Source organism: Triticum dicoccoides, chromosome 5B (genome assembly GCF_002162155.2).
Source record: "Triticum dicoccoides isolate Atlit2015 ecotype Zavitan chromosome 5B, WEW_v2.0, whole genome shotgun sequence".
Classification (NCBI taxonomy): Eukaryota; Viridiplantae; Streptophyta; class Magnoliopsida; order Poales; family Poaceae; genus Triticum; species Triticum dicoccoides.
Window position 1 is genome coordinate 449,467,938 of NC_041389.1, and position 10,521 is coordinate 449,478,458.

The following is a 10,521-nucleotide window of genomic DNA, read 5'->3' on the forward strand; positions in this document are numbered from 1 at the left end:
CTTAGGCGAGTACTTGGACTGCAGGTAAGCCTCCGAGTGGAAGGCTGGCTTACCACTCGGTAGGATTTTGTTTAACTTAGGCGAGTACTTGGACTGCAGCTAAGCCTCCGAGTGGAAGGCTGGCTTACCACTCGGTAGGATTTTGTTTAACTTAGGCGGGTACTTGGACTGCAGCTAAGCCTCTGAGTGGAAGGCTGGCTTACCACTCGGTAGGATTTTGTTTAACTTAGGTGAAACGGATTTCGCAGCTAAGCCTTCGAGTGGGAGGTTGGCTCACCACACGGTTAGGATTTTTTTACAGACTTAGGCGAATCAGATTCGCAGCCAAGCCACCCACTGGGGGATTGCTTTATGTGGACAAAAGTAATAACAATTACTGGGAAAATTATAAAGCTCTTGTCTTTGATAAATAAACTACAGAAGTACTTTTATTACAACTCATCCGAGTGAATACTTAAGTGTAAAAGGGGCGGAGAAGCTCCGCGTTCCAAGCTCGGGGCTCATCGATCTGATGCTCGACATTGTAAAGACGATATGCTCCATTGTGGAGAACCTTGGTGACGATGAAGGGACCTTCCCAAGAAGGAGCAAGCTTGTGTGGTTTCTGCTGATCCACTCGGAGAACCAAATCTCCTTCCTGGAAGGCTCGACTCTTCACGTGTTTGGCGTGGAAGCGACGCAAGTCTTGTTGATAAATGGTCGATCGGATCAGAGCCATCTCCCTTTCTTCCTCTAAAAGGTCGACTGCGTCCTGCCGTGCTTGTTCTGCTTCAGCCTCGAGGTAGAGCTTGACCCGAGGAGCATTGTGGAGAAGGTCACTCGGCAAGACTGCTTCAGCTCCATAGACCAAGAAGAACGAAGTTCTTCCAGTCGACCAGTTGGGCGTGGTCCTTAACCCCCAAAGTACCGAGGGAAGTTCGTCGACCCATGCACCAGCCGCATGCTTGAGATCACGCATCAAACGGGGTTTCAACCCTTTGAGAATCAGGACGTTGGCTCGTTCTGCCTGTCCATTCGACTGCGGATGGGCGACTGAAGCATAGTCGACTCGTGTGCCTTGAGACGTGCAGAAAGCTCTGAATTCTTCGGAATCGAAGTTTGACCCGTTGTCAGTGATGATGATGTGCGGGACTCCATATCTGAATATCAATTCTCTGATAAAGCTGACAGCAGTACCGGCATTGAGGTTCTTGATGGGTTTGGCCTCAATCCACTAGGTGAACTTGTCGACTGCTACCAGCACATGGGTGAAACCGTTTTTGCCTGTTCTCAAAGGGCCGACCATATCCAACTGTAAGTGCATCTAGTGCCCCTTAGTGATTTTGGTGTATTGAAGACTTATAGGTTAAGGGACTAATGCGTTTGTGAGTGTACACAGGTCTATAAGTCTATGAGGAGTTTGATATTTACAGAGAAAGTCGACCCCTAAAAATGAAGTTCTTCAACTGAAGGCTTTGATATTCTGAAGACTTTCTGAAGACTTTGAAAGTGAAGAAATTGGTGTGACCTTGAAGACTTAGTATTCATTTGTGGAACATGAAGCGTGAAGACTTTTGTTTTTGTAGTTTCATTTTCTCTTTCTTGAGTCATAGGAAACACCGTACTATTAAAGGGGGTCGAGGAAATACTAAGGAAAAATTTCCATGTGATGCTCAACTCAAAATCCTACACCTACCAATCCCTTTGAGTGAAGCCTTTGGAAATATCATACAGTTCAGTCACTTTCTTTAGTGACAGAGACGAAGTTCTTCTGGTCGCTGATGAATTTGTTCTGACTGAGGAGTTAGGAATTCGTCAGTGCGAATTACCTACACAGTGAGGAACATGATAGCCCTGAGGAATTTGATAGTCAAATTTCCGACCGTTGCTGTGCTACGCGCCAGCTGTCCCAAAATATCTTATCCACCTAACGGTCATATCAGACAAGGGCATTTATGTCTTATCATGCCGGGCTGCTCCCTAGGCTATAAATAGCCGCCCCCCACAACCACTAGCTGGTTGGCTGCTCCGAGAGAACTTGACACTTGTCATTGAAGAGCAACCCATCCTCCGAGGACTTTGAGCGAAAATCATCGAGTGAGGAAAACCCAAAACCAAACCCCTACAAACCCAAAGTGATTGAGCATCACTGAAGAAATTGATCCTGCGTGGATCCGACGCTTGTTACCTTTGAAGACTGTGCTTCTTCCAGACGGTTAGGCGTCAAGGTCTAGAGCATCCAAGAAGAATTGTGGATCGCCGAGTGACCAAGTCTATGAAGGTTTGGAAGTCGCCTGAAGACTTACCACGAGTGATTGGACGAGGTCTGTGTGACCTTAGTTCAAGGAGAATACGGTGAGGACTGGGTGTCTTGAGCTGCGTGCTCAGCGACTGGGTGTCCGGGACTGTGTGTCCTCGAGTTTAAATACTCAGCCGCTCCAACCAGACGTACAACTGAGACAGCAGTTGGAACTGGTCTACCAAATCATTGTCTTCACCAACCTAACTGGTTCTATTTCCTCAACCCTTTCATTTCCTCATTACTGTGTTGAATGTTTGTTCATATCTGTGTTTGAAGACTTTGACTGAAGACTTTCTCAATTTCCTCAGTTCAATTTCTTCAGTCTGTTTGTCTTCATCTTGTGTTATCCTGTGATTACGCTTTCTGTACTCTGTGCTAGTCTTCATTTCATCATGATGACCATGCTTGTATTCTGTTATGCTTACTTCTGAGTACTTATTCCACTGCTAATAGTTCTTCGCTAAGGAATTTCCTCACCGGCAAATTCCTCAGTGAAGAATTCATAAAAATCGCCTATTCACCCCCCTCTAGTCGACATAACGCACTTTCAATTGGTATCAGAGCAAGGTACTCCCTTGTTCTGTGTGATTTTGGTTTAACCGCCTGGAGTTTTAGTTATGTCGCCCGCAGGTATGATCAAGGTCTCGGCTGGGTGTCCTACCTTTGATGGGACGGACTACTCCTACTGGAAAAACAAGATGCGAATGCATCTCGAGGCAATTGACAACGATCTCTGGTATGTTGTGGAAAATGGTGTTCCCTCTTTCTCACCCTCACTGAACGCTACTGATGTGAAGAGATTCAAGCAACTCGATTCTCAAGCGAAGAATATCATATGTGGCCATCTGAGTAAAGGACAATATGGAAGAGTGAATGCTTTGGAAACTGCTAAGCTTATCTGGGATAGGCTGTCCAAAGTGAATGAAGGAGTCTCAACTCAGCGTGACTCTCGAGTTGATGTTCTTCGGAATCTCTTCAACCGCTTCAAAAGACTCGACAATGAAAATGTCCAACAAACCTTTGATCGCCTCACTGACATCTCAAATGAGCTTCAAGCCCTCGGTGCCACTGACATCACTGACCATGAGGTGGTGAAGAAACTGTTGAGATCACTTGATTCCTCATTTGATACTCTGGGTCTGATGATACAAGAATGGGTTGACTACAAGTCTCTTGATCCTGCCGATATCCTAGAAAGGCTAAATACTCACGAGTTCCAGCTTGCTGAAAAGAGAGATCTCTATGGTTCGAGCTATGGCAAACCACGTGCCCTGAAGGCCAAGGTTGTGTCTGAGTCTGAATGTGAGGATTCTGGTAGTAGCCTTGGTGATCCTGAAGAATTGAGCCAGGAGCTAGCACTGCTCGTGAAGAAATTCCAGAAGTTCTCAAGACGTGGTCGCTTTGGAAAATCCTCAAGAAGCAGTGATTCCTCATCAAGTGACTATAAGAGAAGGCTGTGCCACAAATGCAAGAAACCTGGTCATTATATTCAAGATTGACCTCAGTGGGAAAAGGAATTGAAGAAGAAGAAATACAAGGATTATAGTTCTGATGATGCGAAGAAGAAGAAGAAATCGTCAAAATCTTCGTCATCAAAATCCTTGAAGTCTTCATCTCACAAGAAGAGCAGCTCCAAGAAGGCTCGGGCATTCATTGGCAAGGAAATGGACTCTGAAGTTGAATCTGAGGAACATGAGGAAGAGGAGGCGTCTAAAGAATCCGAATCTGGTGTGGCGAGTCTGGCCTTCGCTACTGCTTTCGTTAGCAAGTCCATCTTCAACACTGAAGAAACTGACCCCACCGACAAGCCTGATGAAGATAATGATGACTACGCTCCCACCTATTGCTTCATGGCAAAAGGTGCAAAGGTACTCAAATACACCTCCTCTGAATCTAGTGAAAATGAATCTGATGAGGATCTCAAGCCCAGCTACTCTAAACTTGCTAAGATTGCTGTAAAACAACAAAGGGCTTTTGAAAAGGTTCAAAACATGCTAGACAAAAGTGATGATATGTTGGGTGAAGAAATGGATCACACTAAAGCCCTGACTGAAAATTTTCAGAGACTTCAGTCTAGGTTTGATAACCTTCAAGGTCATCATAACACTCTCTTGTCGGATCATGAGAAACTTTCTTATGAATTTCTTCAAAGAAAGCAAGATCTTGAGAAGCTAACAGTGAGTTATGAAGATCTTCAGAAGGAGCGCGATTCATTACTAGCTCAACAAATCAGCGCTTCTCAGGAAGAATTTGTTCCTCCATGCTTAAAGTGCATTGAACGTGAGTCTGCTAATTCTTCACCTGAATGTTCAAATGCTTCAACTGTTACAAATTCTTCACCTGCCTCTGCTATCACTAATTCCTCATCTGAAGACATTGCTAGTATCACTGACGATGCAGGGCTGAAGGAATTGTACATGACAGGCATGTACAAAAGCCTCAAAGGGCATCAGACTTTTTGTGATGTGCTTAAAAAGCAGATCCTCAACAGAAACCCTAGGAAAGAGGGTATCGCCTTTGAGAGGAAACTTAATGCTGATGGAACATATTGGAAGCCTGAGCAGTACCCCAAAACCTCATGGGTTGCTGCAAATGGACCTCCAGTTGATCCATCTAACTTATCTGGCTTTACATGTGAATCTCCTCATCCTTCTGATGAGTCATTTGACTCCAACTATAAACTGTTCAAAAATCATAATGGTGAAGTATTTGCTAGATATGTTGGCACTAACTGCAGGAACGGTTCTCCTATGAAGAAAATCTGGGTTCCAAGAAGTGCCTTGAAAGTCTTCAGGTGAATGTCCTCATGACACCACCAGTGAAGAACAGGAACCCCGGATCAAATTCTTCATATGGATCAAATTCCTCAAATGGATCAAAGTCCTCATATGATTATCATCGTGCTAACAACTCTATTTCGCAGGGTAGAGCTAAGGGCTATGAATATGTGCATTATTCTTCAAACCATTATGTTCATAAGTCCTCGAAGAATTTCTCTGCTTATTCATATGCTTACCCTAACCCCTCTTATGTGAAACGAAATGGTTTGGCTTCTATGCCACCATTCTCGTATGGTGCTTGCAGAGTGATGAACTCTTTGCCACCCCTTCAGATGTGGGTGGTGAAGAAAAAGAACTAATCTCTTCTGCAGGGTCAGGTCTCCAGACGTGCCTTAACGTCTGAAGAATTTGCTGGGGACCTGACAAAATTGCCTGAAAGGACGCAGGCGAATCATGATGAAATAAACTTTCACACGTCCTCCTACTGCTATATCTGTTTTCTGCTTGATGAAATTCATCTAATGAACTTGATATCAGATTCTTCTTTGATGAAGCATATGAGATTGTAAGTTACACTAATTCATCTGCAGGATGATCAACCCAAAGCCACTGAATGGGTCCTCGATAGTGGATGTACAAATCACATGACTGGTGACAAGAATCTTTTGATGGATGCTCCCTTATCACCGTCACATCTGAAGCACATCATCTTTGCTGACAAAGGCAAAAGTCAGGTATTGGGTCTTGGTAAGGTTGCGATCTCTAAGGATAAACACATGGACAAAGTCATGCTTGTTGAGTTCTTAGGATACAAGCCTCATGTCAGTCTCAATGCTTTGTGATCTTGATATGGTTGTTGTCTTTGGCAAGTATCGATGTGTTGTGATTATGGAAGCTGACAATTCCAAAGTCTTCGAAGGCTTTAGGAGATGAGATTTGTATATTATTGATTTCTCTACAGGACCACAACTAGCTGTGTGTCTACTTGCAAAAGCTTCAGAAGGCTGGCTATGGCATCGACGACTTGGTCACGCAGGCATGAGGAATTTGCACACGCTTGCAAAGAAGAAGCATGTCATTGGCATTGAGAATGTCAAATTCCTCAAGGATCACTTATGCGGAGCCTGTGAAGCTAGAAAAATGACCAAGGCCAAGCATCCAGCAAAGACTATCATGACCACTACTCGTCCATTCGAATTGCTTCACATGGACCTCTTCGGACCTAATCATTACTCAGCAGTCACTAATGATGCATCTCTATATGGTTTTGTCATTGTTGATGATTACTCTCGATATACATGGGTACACATTGTTACTTACAAACATGAAGTGCAGGAAGTCTTCAAATGTTTTTCCTCGAGGGCTTCAACCAACTTTGGTGTGAAGATCAAGCACATCAGAAGTGACAATGGAACTGAGTTCAAGAATTCCGGTCTTGATGACTATCTTGATGAACTTGGTATTACTCATGAGTTATCTGCTCCCTATACTCCTCAGCAAAATGGCGTCGTGGAGCGCAAGAACAGAACTCTTGTTGAGATGGCTCGCACTATGCTTGATGAATACAAAACGCCTCATCGTTTTTGGATTGATGCAATTGATACTGCATGCCACATCATCAACAGAGTATATCTTCACAAATTCTTCAAGAAGACGGCCTATGAACTCCTCACTGACAAGAAACCCAATGTGAGTTATTTAAAAGTCTTCGGTGCTAAATATTGGATTAGAGATCCTCACCACAATTCTAAATTTGCACCGAAAGCACATGAAGGTTTTATGCTTGGTTACGGAAAGGACTCGCACACCTACAGAGTCTTCAACATTGTTCTTCACAAGATTGTTGACACTGTAGATGTGCGGTTCGATGAAACTAATGGCTCGCAAAGAGAGCACCTACCTTCTGTGTTAGATGAACTAGCACCTGAGGATTCTATCAAGTTCAAGGCAACTGAGGATGTCATTCCTACTGAAGAATTTGCTGAAGAATTCATTCCAGTTCATGAAGAACATCGAGCTGATACACCTGAAGAAAATGCTGAGGAAAATGGTGCTGAAGAAAATGCTGACCAAACTCCTCAGCGACAACCAGCTCATCCTCGCGTTGCAAAAGAAGTGCAAGTGGAGAAGATCATCGATGACATTAGAGCACCAGGTCCTCTCACACGCTCAAAAGCTTCACGTTTATATAACTTTTGTGGGCACTATGCTTTTGTCTCTATCACAGAGCCCACTAAGGTAGATGAAGCATTTTTGGAGCAGGAGTGGATTCAGGCTATGCAAGAAGAATTACATCAGTTCGAGCTCAACAATGTCTGGGAACTGGTCAAACGTCCAGATCCTTGCAAGCATAATATCATTGGCACAAAGTGGATCTACCACAACAAGCAAGATGAAAATGGCCTTGTGGTGAGGAATAAGGCACGACTGGTAGCTCAAGGCTACACACAGGTTGAAGGAATTGATTTCGATGAAACTTTTGCACCTGTTGCTAGACTTGAGGCTATTCGCATATTACTTGCTTATGCTAACCATCATGAAATCATATTATATCAAATGGATGTGAAAAGTGCATTCCTCAATGGTAAGCTTGAGGAAGAAGTATATGTTGCTCAACCCCCAGGTTTTGAAGATCCAAAGAATCCTGACAAAGTCTTCAGACTTAATAAGGCCCTCTATGGCCTCAAGCAAGCCCCTCGGGCGTGGTATGATACATTGAAGGAATTCTTCGTGAAGAATGGCTTCACACCCGGTTCACTCGACCCTACTCTCTTTACTAAATCTTATGATGGTGAACTGTTTGTGTGCCAAATATATGTTGATGATATTATCTTTGGCTGTACTGACCAACGTTATAGTGATGAATTTGCCTATATGATGAGTGAAGAATATCAAATATCTATGATGGGAGAGTTGAAATTCTTCTTAGGTCTTCAAATTCGTCAACAGCGCAATGGCATATTCATATCTCAGGAGAAATACCTCAAAGATGTACTGAGGAAATTCGGCATGCAAGATTGCAAAGGCGTCAAAATTCCTATGCCCACAAATGGCCATCTATGCACTGATGAAAATGGTATTGACTTCGATCACAAGGTATACCGCTCCATGATTGGTTCTTTATTGTACTTATGTGCATCTAGGCCAGATATAATGCTTAGTGTTTGCATGTGTGCCCGATTTCAAGCTGCACCGAAGGAATCACACCATAAGGCTGTGAAGCATATTCTTCGATATCTAGCTCACACACCAACACTAGGATTATGGTACCCCAAGGGCTCTGTTTTTGATCTCATTGGATATTCTGACTCTGACTATGCTGGTGATCGTGTGGACCGCAAGTCAACTTTTGGCACTTTTCATTTCCTCGGACGATCTTTGGTCTGTCGGTCCTCGAAGAAACAGAACTGCGTATCACTGTCCACTGCGGAAGCTGAATACATTGATGCTGGCTCTTGCTGTGCTCAACTGCTTTGGATGAAGCAAACACTCAAGGACTATGGCGTCAACGTGAAGAATGTGCCTCTCCTCTGCGACAATGAGAGTGCCATCAAGATTGCTCACAACCCAGTTCAGCACTCGAAGACAAAGCACATTCAGATTCGTCATCATTTTCTTCGTGATCATGTGTTGAAGGGCGACATCTCCATCGAGGACGTGAAGACTGAAGAACAGCTAGCTGATATCTTCACTAAGCCCTTGGATGAGAAGAGATTTAGCAAGTTGCGGTGTGAGCTAAATATCTTAGAATCTTCGAATGTTCTTTGAAAAGGACACACATCCTAACACTTATGCAAAATTGATGACTTAGATGTGCAACACATGAAGAAACGTTTTTCTTCAATCAATGAAGAATAACACTCTAAGTGTGAAGAAATTAATGAAGAATTTGATTCTCAGAACCCTACGACAATTGTACGCGGTGTCTGAAATCATCATTCTTATACGGTGGGTCACGCCACCACAAAAAGTTGAAAATCTTCAATTTGAGTTTTTTCCTCAATTTTGAAATTCTCCAGTTTTTCAAATTCTTCAACTTTTCAAAATCTTCACTGTTTCCTTCGTTTTTCTTCATTGGCTATATATATATGCGTTTATGTCCTCTGCAGCATTCACTTATAGCTATTTCTTCAAGTTGCTTTTCTGCTAAGTGAATGTGATCGGACCCTTCCCCCTCTATGCTATACTCAACCCAATCTATTCACAAATTCTTCATATGCGTTCTATTTGAAACTCGTTCAAAATCTTCACTGTGTCCTTGTCAGCTGAAGAAATTGCAAATGAAACTTTAAAACAAATCTTATCCAAATTTTCGGTTTTGCCCCTCAAACCGTTCCGCATCCCACAATGCATTATTCTATTCGCCCACGATCGTACACGATCTCAACTACACAGTACGTGGGTGACACATGTCGCGTGAAGGAGAAAGGGCAGGGGCACGTTCATCCCAAATCTTCGGGCGAACTGTTTTTCACCGTGTCTATAAATACCCCTCTCCCCTTCCTCACTTCATTTACTCCGCTCGATCGCTACTCTCTCACTCGAGCTCCTCAAACCCTAGCGCCGCCGCTACTCCATCGTCGTCGGTGAGGAAGAGCTTCGCTGCCTCGACCTCGTCGCCATCGTACTCACGCCGACCGCGGAAATCTTCACTCCGCCGCCGCCGTAGCTGTCTTCCTCTGCCAAGTTAGGGCGTGGGAGATCTAACCTGACGAGCTTCACATCTGTTCTTCTCAGTTCATCGTGTTCTTCACTTCGGGTAATTAAAAGTTACTTTTATTACTCACGTTGATTCTCAAACTTTCCTGAAAATCTTCAAAGGTGTTTATTCTTCAAATCTTCACACATATGAACACCTCACACATCATATGATCTTGAACTGTTTCTCTAAGCAATCATTTTCTTCAAGATTCCCTAATTGTGTGGATCTTCGATCTGTACAACTCTGGAACCTAAGACAAGAACGCTTAGTGAAATTCCTCAAGGTTCATCTGGTCAAATTCCTCAAAACTTGTTCTTTTCGAAAAACCTCCTTAGAACGCATATGACCTCTCCGAATTCCTCGCACCTGTACTCTGTTCACAGGTACTCATGTCTGCTGCTGAATCACTAGGTTCTCATCAACTTAACTCATTTGCAGCGTTCCTCGAAGAAAAACTGCATACTTCTTCAGAGAACTCGATTGTTCAAATTCCTCAACTGAAGAACATGGCAGACGGTAAGAAGCCGCAGAAAGGAGGAAAGAAACCTGAGGTTATGACTGTGTTTGAAATCCCTGAGGAAATTTATGCTGACTATTGCACACCTGATGAAGCAAAATTTTGCAAAGAAAACAAAAATCAGCGCAAGGTGCGCATTCAGAGGATTGAACGGAGATGGGCAAGGGAATGGAGGGAATACAGATATGTGACTCCAAAGTACATGAGGAAATTTGCCCTCAATCCTCCATGCCCAAGAGCT